The following is a 26852-nucleotide window of genomic DNA, read 5'->3' as shown; positions in this document are numbered from 1 at the left end:
CCAGCCTCACCCCACAGGACAGCAGACAAGCTCATCGCTGTCATCCCACCCTGGACCCTGGTCCCCTGCAACGCTGCTTCTCTGTCTGTGTGGCTGCTTGTAGATGGTCAGTCCCCGGATCCCCCTCTGGTCCTCCTCGTGTTCCTCCCCGGTACGCAGGGCCCTTACAGGAGTGTATTTGGCCCCGTGAGTCTGGCCTTAGGCTGACTCCGGGTGTCAGCTGGCTGCTGCCCTGGGGTTGTTTTGGTCAGGCACTGCTCCTGGGTGCATGTGGGGCTGGCAGTGCCCCTGTGAGGCTGCCCCTCCCAGACCGTCAAGGGGGAGCAGGGCAGATGCATTCCTGTCCCCAGCTGTGACCTTGGCCTGGACTCACCCTGGAGAGAGTGGGAGTTCCTGCTGCCAGGAACCCATCTCCACTTTCCCACCTTTGCTCTCCTGCCACGGTGTCTGGCAGGGTGGGCAACATCCTGGCCTCCTGCTGGGTGCTAGGAGAGTTCTAAGTTACACAATCTTCTTTTTCTATTCTTCCCTTTCTGGGGCTCAGAGGTGGACAGAAAGAGAGGTGGTGAGAGGAAGTTGCTTACCTACAATGAATGTAAGTCAGGAGCAGGTAAAAAATTATTGTAATATAACCGTGCAAAGATGTGGCCAGTTTCTGTCTGGAACAGAGAGCAGGCCACAGCAGGAGTGTGAGCCAGAGTGCCACAGGATGGAGGGAGGACGTTCTTTTCCAGGGCAGCCTCTGCCCACTTCTCTGCTTTCACTGACTCATGCTATCACTGATCCAGGGCATTCAGGGCTCTGATGGCCCAGGTCCTGAAGTGCAGGGACACAACTCAGACAAAAATGTGTGTCCTTGTGTGGTTTACATATAAATCGCCCCCAATCAGCTTTCATAGCTTACAGGACATTTATGGTTCATCTCATAGAAGATTATGGAAGTGCACAGTCCAGGTTAATGTGTGGGCCAAAGATTCAGACTATTGCCATCCTCGGCGTATGAGCTCTGTCATCAGGCTTAACCTCAGGGCTGCAATACATGTGCCACCCCTGTCTCTAGGCATCACTGGCAATGGCACGCAGGCAGGGATGGAACTCTCTGGAAGGAAAAGGCCTTCCTGGGGAGCCTCCAGCACTCCCTCTATGTCTCTTCGCCACCCTTAGCTGGCAGGGAGGCTGGGGACACACATCCTGGTATTTCAGCCTCTGTAAGCACAGGTGGGGTTGGGAATGGAGACAGAGGGCGGGGGCAGGGGGCAGGGAGCAGCAGAGACTGATGCCACATGGGAAAAGCAGCCCTTGCGTGTAGTTTGGTTTGGGGGGTGGAAGACACTTAGGACAGGTTAATGTAGCTGGCAGAGCCAGTTGTCCAGGCTGGATGCCCCTCCACCCTGCAGCCTGGAGCCCTGCCTCGGTGAGGCTCCCTGTGCCAGTGAAGCTGCTTCTTCAGCTTTGCTCCTGGATGGACACGAGCTTTTCTGGATTTCAGAATAAAGGGAACTCTTGCTCCCTGAGCCATCAGATGTCAGGGCTCACCCACAACTTTGCGGCTTCCTCCGCTGGAGCCCTGTTCTGATGGAGACAGTCGGAGTGTTCTTCCGCCAGGAGCGCTTAGTCAAGCACTCTGCATGCAACCCTGTGATGCAATCACCTGAAATCTTGACTCTGGCTTCATCTTCTTGCTTTTGGCTCCGTGAGGGGCCAGCTGCTAGACGAAGAAGTTCTTCAAAATAGATTTTAAGGTTTAGACAGAGGTGTCCTTTTTCTTCGACCATTACCCGCTCTGCATTGTCCAGCATCCAGCATCCTAGCTCTCCCTGAGGACAATGGCTGGCCAGACACTTTTGGACATATTTGGACTTTCTCCTAGTAGATACGGTCTTGTTTGGTCATCCTCTCAGCATACTGGCTGTTGGACACGACACAATATCAAACACACCGATGTTCATCATTAGCCAAAAGTTTGAGGCAACTTACTGGTAAGAACACAAGAGATTAGGTTGTATAGACCCAAATCCGGGGTCCAGGCCCCATTTCTGTGGGACCTTTGAGAGGGGTCCTTCACGGAGTCTTACACATTCTTCAAACCTCTGTTTCCCCATCTGTGAAAGAGCAAAATGACAACCTTGACTTCTCCTTCCTCCTGGGCCATTGTCAGGGTCAGGAGCCCATGAGGCAGGGGAGGAATGCATAGTACTCTGTAAGAAGAAAAATACCCCAAACCTTGGTTCTCAAAACCTTCTGCAGCCTGGAGCACCAGCTGCATTTTCTTTTTTGTTTTGTTTTTCAATCTGAGTTCTCCAGGTTTCATGGAAAAGTATATGTTGTCTAGGGATGCGAGCAGAGGCTTGAGGAATGGCAAACAGTAGACATAGAAGAAAATTCGTCTGGAAATTCTGGAGTGTTCACATCAATAGAAATCATAACCTATAATTTACTTTTTTAGGTTCTCCATGGTAGTCAACTATTCGTTTCAGGGGAAGGATATAAACTGTTTTGTAGGCACATCATAAGCACAGTACGTTAACCTGGGAGCTCTCAGAGGTAGCTACTGGACCCTAGGCTTCTGCATCCCCTGCAACTTGTCAGAAATGCAAATTCTCATGCCAGCCCCTGATCTGCTAAGCCAGCAGCTCCGGCATTCACAGGTGCTGGAGCCCATATCTGGGTTCTAACCAGCCCTGCAGGGGGTTCTGCTGTGAGCACTTTAGTCTGAGAACCATCTGTTTAAACAATGAGGGTGTGAATTATCTCACACTGGAGGAAGCTGGGGTTGAGGCAACCCCAGTGTGGTGTCATCAGCGGATTAACCTCTGCTAAATCAGAGGATTGCTTCCTCCTCTGCTGGATTTGCCCTTAGCCAGGTCCCCTCTGTGACAGAAGATGGCTACAAGCTGCAGGTGGCTTACAACACTCCCTTTATCGTGGCCAATGGGAGGGAGGACCTGCCTTCCATTCATGGAATAACAGGCTCTGTTCAGGTGGATTGGGCCAACCAGACCACATCCTGCATCGATCAATAATAACCACTAGTAACCACTACCACCCACCCCGGGAAGGGGTGCGGTACACCGATTGGTCAAAACCCAGATTCACAGGCCAGTCAGTGGCCATTGGTGGGCTAGGACCCAGCTGCCAGCATGCAGCAAGGTAGGACTTACTGTGTGTGAGCATCTACGTGTGCTCCCGTGCCTCGATTTCTCCTTTTGTGAAATGGTCACACTAGGGAATGGTTGAGATGCTCGGTCATTCCACAAATGGCTGATCAGCTCGCAGATAGCCAGCCGGCCTGCACCGTTTTTAAGCAGAATGCTGGTAGGAAGGGTTTGCAAGTGTGTAGGTCAGAAATCCTAACCCCAGGGGCTTGCAGTGGAGTCAAGAAGACAGAATACAGGTGGACCAGTGAGGGAAGGGTGAGCGTAATGAGCACCAGAGGGGTATCAGTCACCAGCAAGCCCTCCTGGCGGCCGGGTCAGGACTCACAGGGAAATACAGGGTGGGTGGGGCTGAACTCAACCCACAGCAAACTTAAGACAATGTTTCTTAATCACTGTCCATGTGCTTGTTTCTTAAAGTCGTGTACAGTGGAAAACAATGTGGCATGCTTGACACAGAAACATGGGTTTATGTTTGGAATATGGAATTGGGTTTAGATGGAGCCTAAGTGGGTACCTGTAGAGAACATGATGACATTTGTAAGGCAGGGCTGCAACGCTTAAGAGAACATTGATTTTCTACAGTTCTAAGTCTGATTTATTATATTTAAAAGGACTGTTTAAGGCTATACCAGCTTCCCACCGCTGCTGTAATAGGTTAGCAAAAGCTTAGTGGTAGAACAACGGAAATGTGTTCCAGTTCTATGCTTTGGAAGCCGCAACATGAGTCTCACTGAGCCAAAATCAAGGTGTTAACCAGGGCAGTGTTCCCTTCTGGAGACTGGGAGAGAACCAGTTTCCTCGTGTTTTCCTAGTGATGCTTGTGTGGCGGCCCATTCTGCCATCCTAATGCCAGCGACAGCATTTCTCGGAGGCCACTTCCTTTGTGTCTTTCTCTGACTCCTGTCTCCATCTTCCACTTCTGAGGACCCTTGTGATTTACTGGGCCCGCCTGGATAATCCAGGGTCATTTCCTGATTTTATGGTCATCTGCTTTAGCAAACTGAATTTCATCACCACCTCTAGTCCCCTTTTCCACATAACCTAACATATTCATGGGTTCTGGGGATTAAAATGTGGACATCTTTGGCAAAGCCATTATTCTTGCTACCACAGGTGCTTAGAAAAAAAATCTGCTGGGGGGATCCCTGGGTGGCTCAGCGGTTTAGCACCTGCCTTTGGCCCAGGGTGTGGTCCTGGAGTCCCGGGATCGAGTTCCGCATCGGGCTCCCTGCATGGAGCCTGTTTCTCCCTCTGCCTGTGTCTCTGCCTCTGTCTCTCTCTCTCTGTGTCTCTCATGAATAAATAAAATCTTTAAAAAAAATAAAAAAGAAAACTCTGCTGGGAGATTTGTAATACTGCCTCGCCCAGCATGAGGAGTATATTCCATTTTAAAATGCACTTTACAAGATTGAAAAAATATAATTAATTAATGTGGTAATGTAATGATAATGTGCCTCTCTCTATGCACATAAATCACAATTCTCTTTGTCTGAGGCTCCTTGCAATGTGACGTAGCTACCCCTTCCACCACAAAAAGGTAATTTCTCTACCTCTTTGAATCTGTGCACCAGACTCCTGATGAGCTTTCTTTAAGAGAAGGTGGCTGGAACCTGGGTCTTAAGTCACTAGGAGCTGTCCACACTCCCTCTTTTGGAATCTAAAATTACCTAAACATTATCAAAGAGGAAGTGAGAATCTGTTTGCATAGACACAGATTTTGCTAGTGATACAAAGAGAATAATAATTTGTAAGTCAAACTTAAAGTTTAAGGTAGAAAATGAGGCTTTAAAATGTTTGCATCTTCAGTAAAGTGTGCATTAATTTACATTCAGGCATCTTCTCCTCTCCTGATTTAGTAGGAGATGTGGGTGGAACCCCAACTTCTGAGCCCCGCCCTTGAGATCTGCTGTCAAGTTGGGTGCACTTATCTGCCGGCTGCTGGGAGTGGGGGTCCCTAAGGGCTTACTGTTGCCGCCTCTCAGATGTCCAGGGGCCTTTTCCCAGAGATCCCTTGGAGGCAGGGACAACCCACACCGTGGCAGGGCTGGGACAGTTATAGAGCGCCAGGAGTACCCGGGGCTCCAGCTGGAGCAGGCGGAGGGGTGCAAATCACCCTCAGGGCTCCTGTGGATCAGACCCAAGCTTCCTAACTTGCATTTGGAGGAGGAGACCTACAGGGTGGGTTTCTTGCTTCTTTAATGTATTTGCTAGTATTTCACTTATGATGTTTCCATCAATAATCATAAAAAGATTAGCTTTTTGGTTTTCATTTTGTGTTTTCTGAGGATTTGGTATCTTATGTGCTGAATGACAGTGATTAGGTTGCTTTCTCTTTTTATTGACCTAGAACATTTAAAATGGCATTGGAAATATCCGTTGCTTAAATTTAGGGGAGTCATCACATTTCCTAAGAATTATCTGTACCTTAGAGGGAGGTACAGACCTTTAACAACATTCTCAGTTGTTCTGTGGTTACCTTGTCTGTTTAAATATTATCTCGTTTTTTGAGGTCAGAAATTTTTTTCTAGATGAGGAAAATACAAATACTGAGTATGTTGCCAGAGTGCATTCACTCATTCTATTTTATTTGCATGGAGGGAAGCAAAATGTTCTCTCAAAATTACTCTATTTTTCTCTGTTTCTATTGTAGTTCTTCATCTCATTTCTGATTTTGACTTGTGTTGCTTCTCTTTTTTGTTCTCATGCTATGAAAATAGCTTTATTATTTCTTAGTATGTAAAAAGCATAAGCGTATAAAAATAAAGGAAAAAAACCCACTGCTCCCTATTGGATCACCTTGAGAGAAAACCACAAAAAATTAGTGGTGGCCACGTCCTTCATCATCTTTGTGCAGACAAGTACATGCACGCACATACAGCTCCTAGTGTTACACCAGCCGTAGGCTCCTGGATGATAACAATTTTGATGTGATCTCTTCTATTTTTATGTTTATCAAATGAATTCACTTTGCCAATATTTTGCTTAAGAGTTTTCTTTTTTAATCTGTGTTCATGAGTGATTGGTCTGTGGTTTATTCTTCTCTTATTGGCCTTGTCTAGTTTTCACTCGAAAGCTTTTGAGGCAGGAATGTTGCCTTCTTTCCTGCTGTCTGGAACTGTACCAACCACAGCAGCAGCCCCCAGCCATGTGTGGCCAGTAAGCAGAGAAGGATAGCTTGAGTGCTGGGCCACGAGTGTGATATACACACTGGGTGTGGAAGACTCGCCATAAAACATGAGACCGTGAAATGTCACAATGATGTCGTGAAGGACTAAATCTTGAAATGGCAATATTTTAATATACATTGGGTGAGATAAAATGTATCATGGAATGAAAACATGCATCCTCAACTGAAAACTGCTCCTTCTGGGTATTTAAAAACGTCCACCAGAACCAAAACAAAAGATAGTGAGCAGAGAGAGGTAGGGGGAGGAGGATGTGGGAAGGGCTTTTAGCAAGCAGGCCCAGAGACACCTTGGTCTGCTGGAGGCTCTGGGAACCCTCTCCAGCTCCCTTTGTGACCTAGCTCACATTACCACATGCACTTGCATTTCCAGTCTTAGGAACAAGAAGATGGTGTCTGCACCCTCAAAGAACACCCATATTGTGGGCCTGTCCTTGGCTCTTAAAGCTTCCATTGGACAAGGTTGTAGGTCACAAATAGATGGAAAACAGGAGAAGTCAATGCAATGCAGATCACACAACTCCACGTTCCCTGGTCATATGTGGTATGAGCACTGTGATGGCCCTGGAGGGCTTCTAGCATGTGGAAGAAGGCTAGAGTGTGCAGGAAGCAGCCAGTGATTTTACGACCATGTTAAACCAATTAGTCATCTCACACTAAGGAGAATAAGCACAAGGGTGGAGAAAACTAAGAGTGTTTCTGCTACTTTTAGAAGAAACAGATCATTTTATTAGACCTTTATGGACATTCACCAATTTCTTCCTGGATAATCAACAGTGAAGGGCTTTCTGTTTACCCCGACAGCAGGGAATCTGACTGACACCCTTTCAGAGAGAGTGTCATCCTTCTGGTCTTCATGGACCTTCCTGGCCAGTAAATAAATCAACAAACTTTCATGTTTTCTTACATAAAATGAGAACCCAGTTCCTAGAGTGAGTGCACCCATAATCTCTTTGGACTTCCTGTGAGATGTCAATGGTGATGACTATATTTCCTATGTGCTTAGCAATCTTTGTGGCAAAGCTCATTGTTTCTTAGAGAAATAGTCTAGAATGACCAGTACCAGAAATTGGCTCTCATTATGGAAGCCAGGAGTCCTTGAGCAAGACCTGGGGCGGAATCTGGGCTCCACATTCAGAGTTGGGCCTCAGGCCACAATTGTGGCACTGATCTGTTTAGTAGGTTGGTTTCTGATGGCTGCAAAGTGGGGATCTTTCATGGAACTATGCCAAGAAGCACTGCAAGTCCCCTTGTGCACAACTCCCTGCAGAAGAGAATGTGGAAGTCCCTGAAATGCCTATCCTAAAAAATGCTTTGCAGTCAAGATGCCAAGACCCCTGAGAAACTCATATGTCTACTGGGGACCATCCCACAATGGCCACCCAGTGACACCTGGGCTTGAATCAGTTTATAGCTCTGGGCCCAGAAATGGTGGGTATTCGGCCCCAGGGGCCAGGCAAGGAGCAGAGTGGGGATGCCCGGCCAGCCCTGCCATGTGCCTTTGCCCCAGGCAGTGTAGGTGCTGTCCATGCCCACCCTTCACGAGGCCACAGAGGGGTATGATGTTTAGGGAAATGAGGGCGGAGAGCCAGCGAGAGGAAGAGCTTGGGTGGTGTGCTCAGGAAGGCCTTTCTAAAGAGGAGGCTCTGCAAGGTGAGAAGCCGCATGCCATGTGAGAATACCAAGGGGCTGCATGGCCTCCCTGGGTTCAGCGATGGGGTTGGAAGGTAGCAGATCATGTAGGCCTGGGAGGCCACTAAGAAGACTCTGGATTGCATCATTACTCCAATAGGATAGATGCATTGGAGAGTTTTGAGAGGGGGAATAGTATGATCTAGTTCATGTGCATAAAGGATTCCTCTGGGTAAAGAGGAGGGAAGGGTAGATCCCTAGAGGAGAGAAGAAGCAGAGGAAAGACCACAGGAGGAGAGCCAGCCTGACATGGGGGAGCATGGAGGATGGATCCCCTGATACCCAATCTGGTTTCATGCTGTCTCTGACACCAAAAATCTGTTTTTTTTTTAAGCTCTGAGGCCTGAACGCCCTTTCACCCCAAAGCTCCAGCTATAAAAACTGGCCCAGTGCTTCATCACTTCTAACAGTTCCTGTTGATCAAACACAAGGGACCTTACAGTCATGTGTCATTCAGACCCCACTAAAATCTGGCAAATGGTGAACATGATGGTCCTTTCACAGATGAGAAGATAGTGGCTAGCAGAACTTGTTAAAATGTCCAACGTCACAGAGCTGGGTCCTGGTGGAGTTGACAGTTGAATGCCGATTGGTCTGATTCTTCCTGGAATCTGATTCTTCCTGATTCTTCCAAGTTGGTCTGAGCCTCGTCAAGGAGTGGGGTTGGGGCTGGCTTAGGCATTTCTCCCCCTGTCCCTCCCAACTCATTCCAACTCTAACCAGGTGTGTATAGAGATAAAAAGAACTATCTGATGCCATCCTGGAGAGTCATTTGTTCTGATATTTGAAAATTCCTTGTCCAACTTGTGACTAGACCAACAAGACTCTAAGCTCTGTGTGTCAGGTCCTGAGAGGCCCTCTGAGAGGGGGACCTATTTGGTCAAGTTTTCTTCACATGTGTTCTAGAAGTGCACAGCCTTCTAGGAAAGGCAGTCACAGAGTCGGATGACATGATGCTAACCCCTTGTCATGTATGGAGGGTGGGGATGTGCATAGTAGAGATGCATGGTTGAGAATAAGCATGAAAAAAAAAAAAAAGAGAGAGAGAATAAGCACGACACCCCCTGGCATTTTGGCAGCTTTCCTGAGACTCTGTCAGGTTGGAAGTCCACATGGGAAAGCCCCCTTATACAGCAGCCTTTGGAAGCCCCACACCCCGGAAGGTGGCCAGCAACCCCAGGGGAACTGTTACCATCTGTAGACAGGACTCAGATGCGAGGCCTTCCCAGGAGTGTGTGTGTGCAGGGGGCAGGAGAGCCAGATTTGGGGTCATTGTCAGGGGTTTCCTCACTGGGGCCATCAGTGGTCAAGGAGTCTGTTCCCTTGGACTGGTCCATCAGGTCACCACCCAGCTGACGGCTGTTTCTTGTTACTTTCTGGGGAAGCATACATCTGGATCCATTTTGTTTGAATGAGATTTCCAGACTTGCATCAATGAGACATAGCTTGGTTTATAATTTGACTTCTTCTATAGAGATCAGTGGGCTTCACTCTGAGAAAATCTCCTACATGAAAATGTGGACTGATCACAATAGTCAATGCTAATGAGCACCAACTGTTTGCCAGGCAGCATGCCAAGCGCTTTTCATGCTTTCTCCAGTTTCGTCCTTTCAGACACCCTGTAGGATATATATTATCACTGCCTCCAACCATCCATTTATTCAGTAAGTTAAGGGCCTGCCAGGTGCCCACCACCAGCTCAGGGCTGCATCCCTGATGTCACGGAGGATGGCAGGACACTTGCCTCTGAGCTATGTGGGATCACAGGCAGGGAAGCTGGGGTCTTAGAGACAGCATGTCAACAGCCCAAGTCACGTACTGAGAATTTTAACCCTGGGCTGCTGGTGGGCCACAAGCCACCCTGAGCTCACCTTGGCCTCACTCTGGACCCCCTGGGAACATTAAAAACTACACACATACCTAGTGTGTAGCCTGGATCCTGGGAACTTGTTTAAACTCTTAGCCATAAGGAAAGGATTTCTGTCTCTATTTAATAAATAATGACAAACCTATGAACTAGCTTTCTTCCTTATAAGGATCCCTAATCTACCTCCCACAGCTTGGGCTTGAGGCAGCAGGGAGATGAGAAATGGCCCAGTCTTTCAGAGTCTTTTGTGACTCCTGCCCCAGTGGCTTTCCCTGAGTCTAGGCGAAGGCTTTTGCTGGCAAGATGGGAAGATTCTGGATCTTTGGGCTCCTGAAGGGGGCACTTCTGAAGCCAGCATTCTTCTTCACTTGGGAAGAGGATTCTGCACGGGACAGTTTAGGCAGTGTGATTTATAAGATGTTTAATTGATGTAGCACTGGGGGCTATGCTATATGTTGGCAAATGGAATTTAAATAAAATAATCATAATTAAAATCCCCCAAAAAGATGATTAATTAATGTGTTTGGGCTTACACAGTCCAAGGAAGGGACACAGGGACAGCTTACCTTTGAGGTTAGAGCTCACATTGAATATTCCCAGTGGAGGATTTGATGTAGTTCTGGTTAGAGAAACACTGTTTTTCCTCTCAGCCAGGGGATCTCCAGCGTGAGCAGCATCAGTAATATCTCAAGGGCCCTCGCCTCACTTTGAGATTGAGGGGACCCTGGGACTTGCATTTCTACCAGCTTTTCAGGGGAGGCAGGTGTTGGCAAGTGGGACCTCACTCTGAAGAATCACAGCTCTAAGGAGAGATGTGACAAGTGGTCACCAGGTTTTCAGAAAAAGAAATCTCAACCTATGAAAATGGCATACTGCCTTGTTTCTTCCATCAGCCCCAACAGGGCAGGGGCCTCTCTGTGGTTGTGAGTCATGGCGTCATAGATGTGAGAGCTGAGAAACATCCACCCTAGGGTCTCCCAGCCCTAGCAGCTTTTAGAATTACCCAGAAGAGCTTTTGAAGAATAATGACACCGGGTGGCCATCCTGCTCAGTCTGATTGGAACCTCTTGGGGTGGTGCAGGGGCAGAGAACCTGTTTTGGAGGCCCCAAGGGTACTCTAATGAATGAACTCACTGAGAACTTGGATTTACTGTACACATTCTCCAAGTGGGGTCCCTGGACCATCATCATCTGGGAACTCACTGGAGATGAAAGTCCTCAGGCTTCACCCCAGACCCACTGCATCAGAAACTCTGAGGTCAGGGCCGAGCCATTTAATACAACCTCTGTGGGGTGCTGATGCATGCTCAAGTTTTGAACTTCACAGATGCCAGTGCTTTAAGGACTGGTCATATCACATAACCAGCCAGTGGCCTGGTTGGACTTAGAATCCAGGCTGCCTGCTCATTAATTGCCTCCCACTGCCTTACTCTGCTCCCCTGCCACATAGGTCAGCTCAGGGCCTTGGTGAGCATCCCCCACCTCCTCTCCAGGCAGGCACCCATCCCTGCCCACACTGAGCTAGCAAACAGAAATGCAAACAGGCGGATCAGCCAAATGGATAGAAAGAAGCCTGGGTCAGTGAACTGCTTGACTTCAGGATGACAGGTCTGGTTGTCAGACCCCAGGTGCTGTTCTCAGCTGCAGGAACAGTGCATAGAGCTAGGGAATTATGTTGCCAAATCTAGTGATGGAGATTTTAATGTGTGTGTGTGTGTGTGTGTGTGTGTGTGTGTGTGTGTGTGGCAGCTGGGCCATGTGTTTTCAATGCTTTGGAAATCCAAGCTTTCCTCAGAGGGAGGAAAGGAAGTAGCTGGGAATAACTAAAGTTGTTTAAGGATGACATGGTGACAATCTCTGATAAAAAAAGAGAAAAAGAGAGAGAGAGAGAAACATTGTTCCTGTACAGAGCTGGCTGTTTAATCCTGGGCAGTTTATCAGCACCAACAAGGGCCTTTCCTCAGTATTTGCACTCAGCTGTGCTGCATGTGTGTCCTTAAGCAGCCAGAGCAGAGCGCAGCAGCTGAGGTACCAGCAGCGGCGAAGGACCTTCCCTAAGGGACACACTGCCTTTGGATTCAGAACCATGTGGAACAAGGGTCTGCAGGGAGCCTGGGAGGCAGGCCGGTGTTACCACCCTGTGTTCAGCTTCTCCACTGGGATGTGCACAAGAACAGCCTGAGAGTCTTGTCAAAATGCAGATTCTGATTCCAGGTTCTGGGGTAAGACACAGGATTCTGGATTTCTGACAAGCTGACAGATGTCCTTGGTGTTTCGGTCATGTGCCTTTTGGGTAAAATATTCCTAGAGACTATCACTGAATTTGTGGGAAGTCCGATGTCCCCTTGCAGAATCAGACACGCGACTAACAACAGTCCAGTGGCCCTAGATCTCTGTCCCTAGGAGAGGCAGGGACGACAAGAGGAATAGCGTCAAAAGGGGGTCAAAGAAAAACAAATCTGGATATAGGAAAGGAGACACTTCATCGACAAAGACCACTGTGACAGGGAGGAGATGAGTCAGACATCTCAAAGGGTGGGCAGAAGGAATTTCCCAGGAAAGGGAGGAGTAAACAAGGCCAGCAAGACCCTGCATGGGGGCTGAGTGGATTGAGCAGTGGGAGGGACAGGACAGCTGAGCAGGCAATGTCTTTCCTCTCAGCAAACCAGCTCTCTTCTTGGGGACTGGGTCTGAGGAAGAGGTGGTGAGGGGGGGTTGGTAAGGAGGGGCCATCCACATCCTGCTGGCTCAGGCTGGGGTATGCTGGAGTTCAGGGGCCTCATGGGGAAGGAGGGAAGCTTGACTAGAGTTTAAGTGATTCGAGCTAGCTGATATGTTGTCCAGACTGGTCGGTGGCAGCAAGCAATTCATCTAATCATTGAGGAAGCAAAGAACGGGAATGCGGAGAGCCCATGTGTGGTCTTGTCATAGGCAAACAAGGGGAGGCATCTGTGCATCTTACCTAAGTCATGTGGGGAGGGTGGTTCTTTACAGAAGGCTGCTTTCAGGAACAAAGGATGGGGGATTTCTTAATGGTGTATCCCTGGGCTCAGGTAAAGATGAGCGTTATCCACGCCCACAAATAGGCCTCATCCATATAATTGGTCATTTCTGTCAATGTATATATGACCTTCAGAGAGCTAAAAATAAGACTCATAAAATATCAGATGAACACAAGCCTAATACTATATTTAGCTCATTAGCAAAGGCATCAGTAACATGGTGGAGCTGATCGAAAGGCAGTAAGGAATCATGGTTCCAGTCCACCAGGGAAGCATCCCGAAATAAGTTTGCTTACTTAGGGCCACCACTTGTGGGTGAATGCTCTACAGGGCAAAAAAAAAAAAAAAAAACCAACCCTGTAATACTCATGATTATTTTCCTACAGGACAGAAATCGTATACGTTCCCACTAGACAAGGTCACTAAAACATCATTTCACAGTGTCTAACCTACAATAATCAATCGGAAATGGTAGGTCAAGCAGGGGTCCATCCCAAGGCAACTGAGGAATCCTTGGGTGATCTTGTGGAACATCACCTTGGTATGGTCATAAAAGGTCACACCACCCACATTTTTGTCTTATTTCCACATTTTAAATGCTTTTCTTAACATCTCCAGTAATTATAGGGGGCCTGCTTCCAAGCAGCTGTGTTCAAAGCAAATCTCCCTGGTAACTTCACTCCCTACAAATGTTGCAATAACAAGAACCAAATTTGGGGGATACTCTTTCCATGCCTACTGATGGCTGCAGGGCAATACTGTTGTTTTGTTGTTTGTGCCACTGACTTTTCCACAAGGACTATTTCAGCAAACTTTAAAGTATTAAAAGTGACAAGGGCCTGCTTCTATTCACATAACTCCACAGCACAAAAACAGTTTAGTAAGTTTCAAAACAAAAATATTTTCCTGAGGACTGAACAATACAAGGTATCAGGGGCCTAATGCATTGAGCTCTGATCAGAAGTCCTGCCAAATGAAGCTATAATTAGTTCTTGCAGGAGCCAGGAGCCCTTGTTTGTACACCCAGATGAGCCCACATTTCCTAAAGCCATCAAACCCCACTTTGATTGGTCTGTTAATAGAAACTTGTGGTGAGTCCAGCTACTCCCGGCATCCAAGTTTTGCCTCCAGTCTCTGATTATTGAGTTCAACATCACGTACAGGAGGAATGCAGTGATTTTGCTAACCAAAATAAGCTGACTTATCAGGTTTTAGCAAGCAGATTGAAAAACAGGAATCATTTGGTAATCTTTCCATTTAAAATGTGAATATGATGTTTGTTCTTAGCAAACTCTTAGGTTTTCTAAACAATCTGATCACCCATGTTATTTATAGAAAAGGGTGTTTCTTCTTTTGTTTTGTTTTGTTTTGATTTTGACGTTGTTTTTACTTTTGTTTTTTTTCTTTGACATTCTTGGGAGACGATGATGCTCCCTGAGAAGCTGAGCTCAAGGTTCTACTAGGTATGGAGTAATGTGCACTCAAGATCACAGTCCCCAAGGAAGACAAATAAAGCAAGAAGGGGGAGCACAGGCTTTTCATCATAAAAGTGGCAGGAGGGAGAGGAGTCCTTTTGAGCTTCATCTCTTGCCTACCCATCTTCATCAGTCACATTGGCTTTTCTTGATGGGGCTTATCACAATCCGATGGTCAATATATTTTTGCTTCATTTTTGTTAGCTTCTTGCCTGTCCCTCCTGACCTCCTCTGCCCTAATTGGAATGTAAGCTCCATGAGGGCAGACACTTTTTATTGCTTCATTATTGCTGTTGGAACTGTGCCTGATACATAGCAGGTGCTCTATAAATGTGTGGCGGGTACACTGACAAAGAGAAGGAATGGGTGAAGCACGGTTCTCAGGGGCAGGAGGTAAGAGGTGGAAGTGATCGGGGAATCATGGGTCTCTGGAAAAGGGTGGAAATTAGGGGGGCTTATGGGACTGGGGGCCAGGGACCACATCCGGGCTATGCATTAAACAAGGTACCTTTATTGGAGAGGAAACATATCTACTTAAAAACTTTGGGGGTGTCTGGGTGGCATAGTTGGTTAAGCATCTGACTCTTGGTTTCTGCTCAAGTCGAGATATCAGGGTCATGAGATCAAGGTCTGCATGGGGATCCATGCAGTGGGGAGTCTGCTTAAGACCTTAAGACTCTCCCTCTTCCTCTGCCCCTCCTCCCTTTCTCTCTCTCTCTCTCAGATAAGTAAATAAAATCTTAAAAAAAAAAAGTAATTCTGATCCCATGGGTTCTTCCCTCACTTATTCTTGTAGGATGTTGCCTCCCTTAAAGTTCCCTCCGGGATTTCTGGTGGGTCTCAGAGGGTTCGTCACATGTGCTCAAGAGCTTGTCATATCCCATCCGGGGTCACACACCTGCTGAGCTTGGGCGGCTCCGGGTTGGGTCCTGGCTGCTGGGCGCCAGTTCTCCACCAGGTGTCGTACTCTCTCCTTCCTGGTGCTGCTCCCTCCCACCCTCTGTGGCCTCTGAGGAGCCCACAGCTCCTCCAGGACCTCCCCTTGAGGTGCACTGTGGAAAGGAAGGCCTCAAGCTCATGTTTATTATCTTCCAGCATTTCATCACGTTCCTGCTGATTTCCATTAGACTCAGACATGAGTCCTTGGGAGGTCATGCCACACTGTCCCAGTGTTCATGCCTCAGTGGGCCGAAAGCCCCTTCCCCAAGCTGGTGGGGGTATGCTGACTGGGTGTGCCCTGGAGGGAGGGGCAGATGCTCCGCTCTTGGGACGCACAACCCCTAACCCAACCCGCAAGTGCCATTGCCCAGATATGTGTGGCCCAGCTTAAGTACACACTCTTCAGAAGCCCCATAGGTTTCTGGTGGGCCAGGGCCACAGAGTGACTGGGCAGCCCGCAGATCCTGCTGTTCACTCCAGCAGGTGCAGAGTGCTAGGCCTGCTTGCCCCAGAGAGGGGTTGCTCCACACCACACTGCTACCAGTTGCCTCAAGCCGGCTTGTCCAGTGATTGAGTGAATGAAGGCCCACACAACTGAATTGTGTGCCTGGTAGCTATGTACTGGGTGTAACACTGAAGCTCATCTTACTCTAATGTACTTCGTTTTTAGGACTACAAAAACTAAAAATAAAGAAATTTGTGTAGATTATTGAATAATAATAAAAAAGGAATAGATCCCCTGTGAGTTTCCTTCTGGTCTAAGTAGAGTTTATAACATGGCCTCAGGTTTCATGTCAACAAATAAAAACAAGCTCAAAAGTGAATCTGTCAATCAATAACCACCCCATCAGAGTTCACTCAGAACCTTTCTCGTTGAGTCTTATGGTTCTACAAACACAGTATACTTGCCCAAGTGTCTTTCCCACCAAGGACATTCACTTTCTTCTCCTGATTACTAACTTAATTGCAGAGTGATCAGGGAGTGTGTGAAACTCCCTCTTTGCCATCTGCTGCGCTTTGCTCTGTGGCCTCATGTGTAGTTGGTTTTTATTTAAGTTCTGGGCTGGCTTTGAGGAAGTAGGCAAGATGTCACCGATGCTCAAGAACTGCCGTGCAGAACCTCAGCTCTCTCTCCAGAACTCTGTTAATCATGCAGATTCCTGTGTTTCCTTGCAGGTCCACTCCTGGGAAAGGCCCATTTGCAAATTATCCACAGCTTCTTTGAGTACATATGGTGTACAGAGCAATTACTAGGCACTTGGAATACAGAGAACCAACGTCAAGATTAGATTTAAAAACGTGGCCAGTGGAGCTGTCAGAGTGAGAATTAGCCTTCCTGCATTTGTCATGCCAGTTGGGCAATAGTAATCACGTTAATTATTAGTCATAAGAAATTCCTGACGTGTGTGCAGCATCTTACTCTTCACAAAGCATTCTGTGGCTATTTGCTTCTTGGCTCCCTGCCACAAGTCTGTGATGCTGTATTACTTTGCCTTAGGAATCAGGGATTCCTGACCCTTGTGGCTTCAATGCTTCTCGTCAGCATCCCTTCTGTGGAGCACACGTGGCTCTGGTGAAGAGCATTACACACACTAAGACATAGCATGTAAGGGTTCTGATTCCAGGTTGGGCACTAAACTTGCTCTCTGACCTGAGGCCAGTCATTTTGGGGATTTTGTTTCTTCATCTGAATATAATTGGATCAAATCAATACTTTTTCAGATGAAATCTTCTCAATATGTGAAACAAGCTGCTTGGATTGAAGCATGAAGGATTGGGCCTGGAGTCCTCTCTATCTGTTCTCCCTCTGATTTCCCCATCTTCTATAGAATCCTCTTTGGCACTGGTGCACTCCCCAGGGCTTCATGGAAACATCCGACCCCATGACATATATGTAAGTCTGTTTACCCTAACATTTTATAGCTTAATTTGTTTCCTCTTCTGTAAAAGCAAAAGTGCTGGATTCAATTGTTTCCAAAGATTAGTTGATGTCTGTGCTTTAACAGTTGTAGGATGCTTAGCAGAATGAATGGGCTGTCCTCTCTTCCTGGTCACAGGCCTGCACCTCCCACCCCCCAGGTGGAGCAGTTTCCTCTTAGGAGAACTGAGAGAGATCAGGGGTGGCTGGTATGGGCACGGTTTCTGAACATGGGGGGCTGCCCCCTACTGACTCCTGGGAGGATTGTGCTTCCCATAGCATTGACTTATATACATCTTTCCTTCCATGCCGCAAATAGCCTCTGCGGTACAAAGCAGAGTAAAGGTCCCTCCATAATGAGATCCTGTTATATACTTGGTCACATATTTCCTTTGAATTGTTGCCAGTGGAAGAAAAACTCCCCAAATTACTTCTTTTCCCCTAGGAAAGACTTTTTATTTGTAATGTAAAAACCCTTGGGTAAAATTCTGTTTCTGGGCAACAGGGAATAACAGGGACTGGATTTAAACTCTGATCTGAAAAAAACCCCATAAAACTAGGCAAGATATATGAAATGACAATTTTTAAAACAATGGGGATCACACTATGGAGGACAGTAATCCTTGAAGGACAGGAAACAAGTAATGCAAGCCCTATTATTGCCCCAGCTCATCACTTTGAGACAGTTTCCAGGCCATGGGGTAAGAAGTGGGGAAGCCCACTGGAGCTTGATTGACACCCTAACTGAAAAGACAGAGCTGAGAATCCAGAAAGACCAGGGTTACTAGAATTTATAGGACAGAGAGAAACAAAGAGGAGAGACAGGCATGAAGAGAAGGGGCTCTGGAGATGTGCAGAGGATGCACCTCAAATATTCAGTAGATTATTACTCAGTTCATGCATGAGAAATGTCAAAGGCTCAGGAAAGAATTGTCTGAAAGGATTAAGCAGTGCCCTGTCCTTACACAGAGCTGGAGACCGTGCCTGTTCTCATCAACAGGACTTGAAAATCTCGTGAAGTTCAGTTATATATCCTCTGTGAAGACATGGCTATTCAATGCTTTGCCCATTTTTCTATTTTTTTCTTTTAAGATTTTATTTATTTATCTGTGAGAGACACACAGAGAGAGGCAGAGACTGATGTGGAGCTTGATCCTGGGATTCTGGGATTACATCCTGAGCAGATGCTCAATCATTGGGCCACCCAGGAGTCCCTCTTTGCTCATTTTTCAATTGGGTTTTTTTGGTTGGTTTTCAGTTGTGGAAATTCTTTATGTATTCTGAAAATCAATATATTATCTGTGTCCTGAAAGTTAAGCCATTATCAGATACATGACTTATGAATATGTTCTCTCATCGTATGTATTGACTTTCACTCTGCTGATAGTGTCTGGGATACATAAAAAATTTTTGATTTTCATAAAACACAATTTGTGGGTTTTCCTTTTGTTGCCTGTGCCTTTGGAGTCATTGCCAAATCCAGTGTCATGAAGCTTCCTTTTATGTTTTCTAAGAGTCTTACAATTTTAGTTCTTAGATCTTTGATTCATTTGAGTTAACTTTTCTCGTGGGAGAAGGTAAGGGTTCAACTATGTTTGTTTGCATTGTGGATGTCCAGTTTTCCCAACATCATTTGCTGAAAGAACTATCCCCTCCCCATGGACTGTCTTGGCACACCTGTCAGAATCGTCTGATCAGATATGTGATGGTTTATTTTTGGACTTTGAATTCTATTACATTGGCCTATCCACCCATATTTATGTCAGTACTACACTGTTTTGATTATTGGAGCTTTATATTAAATTTTGGAACCAGGAATTGAGGCCTTCAATTTTGTTCTCCCCCCCCAATATTGTTTTGACAGTTGGGGTTCCATGAGATTCATATAAAGTTTAGTATGAGTTTTTTTGTTTTTGCAAAAAGGGGTGTCCTTGGGATTTTGAGAAGTATTGCATTGAACCTGTAGCTCACTGTATAGTATTGGCATCTTAACAATATTAAGTTTTCCAATCCATGAACATGGGGTGTCTTTTAATTTGTTAATGTCTTTAATTTTTTTCAGCAGTGGCTTGTAGTTTTCAGTGTACAAGTTTATTCCTAAGTATTTTTTTTTTTGATACTATCATAAAAAATAGTCATGTTCTTAATTTCTTTTTTGGGCTCCTCATTGTTAGTGTATAGAAATGCAACTGATTTTTGCAGTTGACTTTGTATCCTGTAACTGCTGAATCTTTTTTGTTTTTTAATTTTAACAGGATTTGTGTGTGTGTGTGTGTGCTGTGTTGTTTTGTTTTGTAAGAATCTATCGGTTTTCTACATACAAAATTATGTTGTCTATGAACAGAGATAGTTTTACTTCTTTTCTATTTTGGATAACTTATTATTTTTTTAACCTAATTTTTCTAGTTAAGACTTGTAGCACTATGTTGAATAAAAGTACTGAAAACAGGCATCTTTGTCTTCTTCCCAATCTCAGGGGAAAAGCTTTCAGTCTTTCACCATTGAGTATAATGTTAGCTGTGGGTTTTCGTGTATGGCTTTTACTATGTTGAAGTTTTTTTTATTAGTTTTTGAGAATTTTATCATGAAAGAGTTGAAATTTATAGATTTGTGAAATAGTTTTTTTTTCATTGATTCAGATGATCATGTAATTGCTTTTGTTGTCATTACATTACTTTTTTTTAAAATGTAGAATCATCCTTGCTTTTTAGGAATGAATCCCACTTAGTCACGGTGTATAATGCTTTTACTATGCTGTTGAATCCAATGTACTAATACTTTCTTGAGGATTTTTATATTAATATTTATAAGATATATTGGTCTTTAGTTTCTTTTTCCTATAGTGTCTTTGTCTGTATCAGGCATATGCTGGCCTCATAGAATGAGTTAGTAACAGTTCACTCCTCTTCAATTTTTTGAACATTTAAGATTGGAATTGATCCTTCTTTAAATGTTTGGTAGAATTCACCAGTGAACATAAGTGACAACATGTGTTGGTGAGGATGCGGAGAAAAAGGAAACTTTGTGCCTGTTGTTGGGAATGTAGATTGGTTCAGCACTGCAGAAAGCAGTATAGACTTTCCTCAAAAAATTGAAATAGAGTTACCCTTCAGTCTAGTAATTGCACTACTGGGTATTTACTCAAAGAATACAAAAACACTAATTTGAAAGAATAACATACACTCATATTTATTGCAGCATTTATAGTAGCCAAACTATGGAAGCAGCCCAGTGTCCATCAGTAAATGAACAGATAAAAAAATTATATATATATATTATATATAATGAAATATTATTTATCTATAAAAAGAATGAAATCTTGCCATTTGCAATGACATGGATGGAGCTAGAGAGTATAATGCTAAGTGAAATAAGTCAGTCAGAGAAAGACAAATACCATATGATTGCACTCATATGTGGAATTTAAGAAACAAAGCAAATGAACAAAGGGGTAAAAAGAGAGACAGACAAACCAAGGAACAGACTCTTAACTATAGGAACAAACTGATGTTACTAGAAGGGATGTGGGTAGGGGGATAGGTGAAATAGGTGATGGGAACTAAGGAGGGCATTTATCATTATGAGCACGGAGTAATGTATAGAATTGTTGAATTACTATATTGTACATCTGAAACTAATATAAAAGGGTATGTCAACAAAAATAATAAGACAAAAAAGGAGAAAATACATGAGCACAGACATTAGCTTTAGAGGAGAAATGATCATGGAGGAGACATGAAGGAGCAGCACTCTGAACTCTTGTATTTTGAAGAAAATCACCAGACCTCATTTTGCAAAGATGTCACTCTATAGTGAAACATGAAACATAGCAATAGATAATACATATTTTAAAAATGGCATTTTTATGACTAAATGGCAGCTTATATCACATTTCCTAAAAACTCACTGAAACTCATTATTGTTTTTCTCTGAACAAATTTTTCTTAGTTTTGTCTCAAGCAGTATTTTTTTAAGCAGTATTTTTAAAAAATTTTTTTAAATAATAAATTTATTTTTTATTGGTGTTCAATTTGCCAACATACAGAATAACACCCAGTGCTCATCCCGTCAAGTGCCCCCCTCAGTGCCCGTCACCCAGTCACCCCCACCCCTCGCCCTCCTCCCCTTCCATCACCCCTAGTTCGTTTCCCAGAGTTAGGAGTCTTCATGTTCTGTCTCCCTTTCTGATATTTCCCACACATTTCTTCTCCCTTCCCTTATATTCCCTTTCACTATTATCTATATTCCCCAAATAAATGAGAACATACAATGTTTGTCCTCCGATTGACTTACTTCACTCAGCATAATACCTTCCAGTTCCATCCACGTTGAAGCAAATGGTGGGTATTTGTCGTTTCTAATGGCTGAGGAATATTCCATTGTATACATAGACCACATCTTCTTATTCCATTCATCTTTCGATGGACACCGAGGCTCCTTCCACAGTTTGGCTATTGTGGACATTGCTGCTAGAAACATCGGGGTGCAGGTGTCCCGGCGTTTCATTGCATCTGAATCTTTGGGGTAAATCCCCAACAGTGCAATTGCTGGGTCGTAGGGCAGGTCTATTTTTAACTCTTTGAGGAACCTCCACACAGTTTTCCAGAGTGGCTGCACCAGTTCACATTCCCACCAACAGTGTAAGAGGGTTCCCCTTTCTCCGCATCCTCTCCAACATTTGTTGTTTCCTGCCTTGTTAATTTTCCCCATTCTCACTGGTGTGAGGTGGGATCTCATTGTGGTTTTGATTTGTATTTCCCTGAGGGCAAGTGATTCGGAGTATTTTCTCATGTGCGTGTTGGCCATGTCTATGCCTTCCTCTTCGAGATTTCTCTTCATGTCTTTTGCCCATTTCATGATTGGATTGTTTGTTTCTTTGGTGTTGAGTTTAAGAAGTTCTTTATAGATCTTGGAAACTAGCCCTTTATCTGATACGTCATTTGCAAATATCTTCTCCCATTCTGTAGGTTGTCTTTAGTTTTGTTGACTGTATCCTTTGCTGTGCAAAAGCTTCTTATCTTGATGAAGTCCCAATAGTTCATTTTTGCTTTTGTTTCTTTTGCCTTCGTGGATGTATCTTGCAAGAAGTTACAGTGGCTGACTAATATTCAATAAAAGAGGAAAGACTATCCACTGGAAGAAAGACAGTCTCTTCAATAAATGGTGCTGGGAAAATTGGACATCCACATGCAGAAGAATGAAACTGGACCACTCTCTTGCACCAGACACAAAGATAAACTCAAAATGGATGAAAGATCTAAATGTGAGACAAGATTCCATCAAAATCCTAGAGGAGAACACAGGAAACACCCTTTTTGAACTTGGCCACAGTAACTTCTTTCAAGCAGTATTTTTGAATTTATTCTACTTTGAGTTCATCAAGCTTTTTGGATTTATAGATACACATCTTTCCTTAAATTTCCTTAAGTGGGAAAATTTGGGGCCGTTATTTCTTCAAGTAAACTCTCTACCCTGATCTCCCTCTCTTCCCCATCTGGGACTCCTGTGATGTGTATATTGGTCCATCTGATAATGTCTCAAAGTGCTTAGGCTCTGTTCACTTCTCTCATCCTTTTTTTTTTTTCTTCCCCAGACTTGATAATGTAATATGATCTGTTTTCAAGTTCACAGATTCTTTCTTTGTTTTGCCTGTTTGCAGGGTGCTGTTAAACATCTCTAGGGATATATATATATATTTTTACTTCAGTTCTTGTATTTTTTGGCTGAAGAAATATCTGATTTTTAAATCCTTTCTATCCCTTTACTGGTATTTTCATCCTGTTTGTATTTTTCTATTTCCTTTAGTCTTTGTCCCTGTTTTCTCTTAGCTCTTGGAGCATATTTAAGACAGTTATTTTGGAGTCTTTGTCTATTACGTCTCATGCACAAGTTTCTTCAGGGATGGATTGTGTAAATTTATTTTGTTTCTTTGAGTGGTCATGTTTTCCTGTTTCTTTGTATGTCTTGTGATATACTGTTAAAGATGATCATTGGCAAAACAGACACCTCTCTAGTCTTTACAGAGAAGCTCTGTGTAGGTGAAACCTTCAATAACCAGGCTGATGTGAGAGCTCCCAGTCTCTTCAGGTCTTTTCCAGGCCTATTTTCTTCCTTGGCCTGTGTGTGTGCTTCTTAAATTCCTTCTGTATATATGGCTGCTTTTAAGTATCTTAATTTCTCTAAGAGTCTCACCCCTGCTTCTTTTTGGGGCCTTAGCTTTTTTTTTTTTTTCATATTTTTCTATCAGTAATCTCTTGTCCTAGGTATCTGCAGGACATTCATTTCCCCACATCTTTCATGAGCCATGTTTGTTGCCCTTCATGACTTTTCATAGCCTGAATTAAGCTGTCAGAACTTTGAGTTTGGTGAAATTGAGACCAATCCTCTAGGCAGCCCCAGACAGAATAGAACATTGCAAATTGGATACACTTTGCTCTCTCTACTTCAGGGAAGGGAACTCAGGACAGAACAGCCACATTCTCTAAGTCATACAATGATATAGTATGCACCATACTGGCTGGGCATGGGATAAGAGAAAGTAAAAACATCACAAATATTCCTACCATTCTGGATGTGGCTTATTCTTGATTGTGTACTTGATTGCTATAGATTTTTGATTCTAAATCTCCTATAAAGTTACTTTGGTCTGTCTCTATTTTACTTAGTGTTTCTATGGGGAAACAAGAGCCTGGGGCTTCCTAGTCTGCCATCTAGATGATGTCACTCCATCTGATCTCACCTTATTTTACCCTCATACCTAGCCCACTATGGAACTACTGTTATTAGCCCCATTTCACAGATAGGAAGCCAAGATCCCCAAATTTAACCAACTTGCTGATTCCATCTGAGAGTAGGAACATTGTAAAGTGGGATTCAGACCAGGCAGTCTGGCTCTAGAGTTCACATTCTGAACCTTTTCACAGTCTCTTGCTTTATGTTGGTGGGTTCTTCCCTCTCATCAATACTGAAATCAGACAATGTAAGGGCCCTAACATCAGTAAACACACTTGGACTTAGAACTTTAAATGGGGGTGAGGTGGGGTGGGGTGGGGATGTGGGGTGCCTGGGTGACTCAGTTTATTAAGCATCTGCCTTCACCAAGGTCATGATCCCAGGGTCCTGGGATTGAGCCTTGCATTAGTCTCCCTGCTCCATGGGGAGCCTGCTTCTCCTTTCCCCCTACTCATGCTTTCCCCTCTGTCACTTGCTCACTGTCTCAAATAAATAAATAAAATCTTTTTAAAAAAGAACTTTAAATTGGTTTTTGTAGTTATAATTCTGCTCTAATTGCAATACTTGTGTTATATAGCATATAATTTTCCCCCATATGCTTGTATAGGTCATATGAGGGTGGGAATGAAGTAATTTTCTATTGGCTACCTCTTTAAGAGTCATCAGTGGTCTGCCCTCCCTCCATGTTGTGCAGGGTTTGTTTTCCCTGATGTTCTGAGTGTCAAGTGCTATGAATTATATAAAGAGCTCAGAAGACAACTGGACACAGCCTCTGCCTTTGGCACAAGTAGCCTTGAATATTTCAATGTTATTGTCATTGCTTCTTTCATGACATTCTCGACAGCACCACAGTGATGGCCCCTGGCTGGTGGCACCAACTGGGCTTCACTGGAGGTGTTTCTGGTCCAATCTTCCTCAGTGAAGCCCCTAATGTTGCTTGATCACAGCTTTTCTGTAATCATCACCTCAGGCTTGCCTCCAAAACTGGGCTGTGGGAAAGAGGTCTGTTAGAATTGACAGAGAAACAGGGAAAACAATGCAAAACAAACCCAGACAAAAGACAACAGATTGAACTTTCGGTCTGACCTGGATGTTTGTCCTCCACATTCTCTGGGTAAGATAACTTTTGGAGAAAGCCAGTAATCTGAAGCCACTTGCTGTTTTCTCTTAAGAGGGGGTGAGCATTTTGCTTTGGGAATGAGAGTGGAAGTGGTTTTCAAACCTCAGTGTGAGGAGTTTGCAAATGAAAATCTACATCTGGTGATTTTAGATGCCGTGGTCCAGGAGATAAATGGATTAGGGGTTGTGCACAAGGAGATTCATTTGCTTCCTGCCTGGGGCTAGTAAATGATGCGTGTTCCCTCCATAATGTTTGTATTCTCCAGTGCTTATCACCCAAAAGCTGGGGCCCAGTGCTGGTCCCAGATGTGCTGATGGTGTAGGCTGCTTTGCACAAAGCCCAGTGTTGGATAAAACACAGTTTATCCCACAGGTTTTGCTTTTTGTCTGAACATATATTAATACCCTTGAGCACACATGGTGCAGACCTTGAATGAGTGGGTGTTGGTAGGGGTGAAGGTCAGGTGAACAAGCGTGGGCTGAATTTAGAAGTTAGAAGTTAATTCTTGCTGCACAGGGGCCAAAGGCACATCCTGGCTACAGGTGCATAGACAAGGTCTTGTGGCCTAGAGCCTGCAACACTCAGCCTATTGAGCAATTTTAACAATCACAAAACGGTTTTTCCATCCAGCTGTATCCTAAGCATGACCATTCCAAAGCTTATTTTGAAATCTTTTCTCTTCCTACCACAAAACCATCCAATTCCAAACTCCATCAATAATCAATTTCTAATAAAGAGAAGAATCCAGCCACTCCTTAATTTTGCTTCTTCTCTTGTGGAATGATTTCTCTTTTGCTAAGTCTTACCTGAGCTCTTATTAAATATTCACAGCGGTCTAATCATTGCAGAGCCTTCACACTCACAGAAATGGACCCTGAGTAGTGAGATAATAAATCCAGTGACATTTTGAAAACCTACATCCTTGAAGAGAGTTACTACATATTGATAGTATTAAACACAAAGAACATAAATATGAAGGACATAACTATTTTTATCACTCCAGGTTCTTATTCCATAGATTTCAAAAACACACAGAGAAACCAAAAAGCTACATGTTATTCTGCTTCCTGGGAGAACAGATATTCATGGTTGAAAATATAAAAAAAAAGTACCAAGAAATGAAATTAAAATCTCGTGTAACTGCCCTCAGAGAAAGTTGGTATTAGCATCACTGAAGTGTTTTCCCCGGTGTGCATACACAGACTTAAAAAATGAAGTCAAGTTAAAGCCATGCAGCATATACTGTTGTTCAGCCTCAGCCTCACAACATCTTGTCATACGGTGAATATTTTTCTCCTGGCAGACAGAAAGATTGCTCCTGAATGCAGATTTTAATGGCTGCCCTGGAATCCAATTGTACACAGCCCCCCCCCAAAATGTATTCAGTCTATCTCCTGTTGCTGATTATGTGGTGGTTTCAAAATTTTCAAAACTCTAAATAAAACAGTGATAAAAATCTGATTTGCATTTAAGTCATTATTTTCTTAGAATAAAGTCCTAGAATTAAAATAGCTGAGATGGAACAAGTGCATCATGTTCAAGGTTTTGGGGACTTGACTCCTCACTGCCGTCCTAAGACATACTGGCAGCACAGGGTATGCTCCTTCTCAATGATTTTCATGCTTAGAAAGGTCATGTTTTGTCTCCTTTTCTATGATATGTTAGGTGTGGCCACAGGAAGGAGGCACAGGAGAGGCATACACACCAAAAACATCCAAAGTTGATTATATTCACAGGTCATAGAGAGAGGTCACCACATGCCCTG

The sequence above is a fragment of the Vulpes vulpes genome, chromosome 14 (genome assembly GCF_048418805.1).
Source record: "Vulpes vulpes isolate BD-2025 chromosome 14, VulVul3, whole genome shotgun sequence".
Classification (NCBI taxonomy): Eukaryota; Metazoa; Chordata; class Mammalia; order Carnivora; family Canidae; genus Vulpes; species Vulpes vulpes.
Note: the sequence above shows the minus strand (reverse complement) of the source record.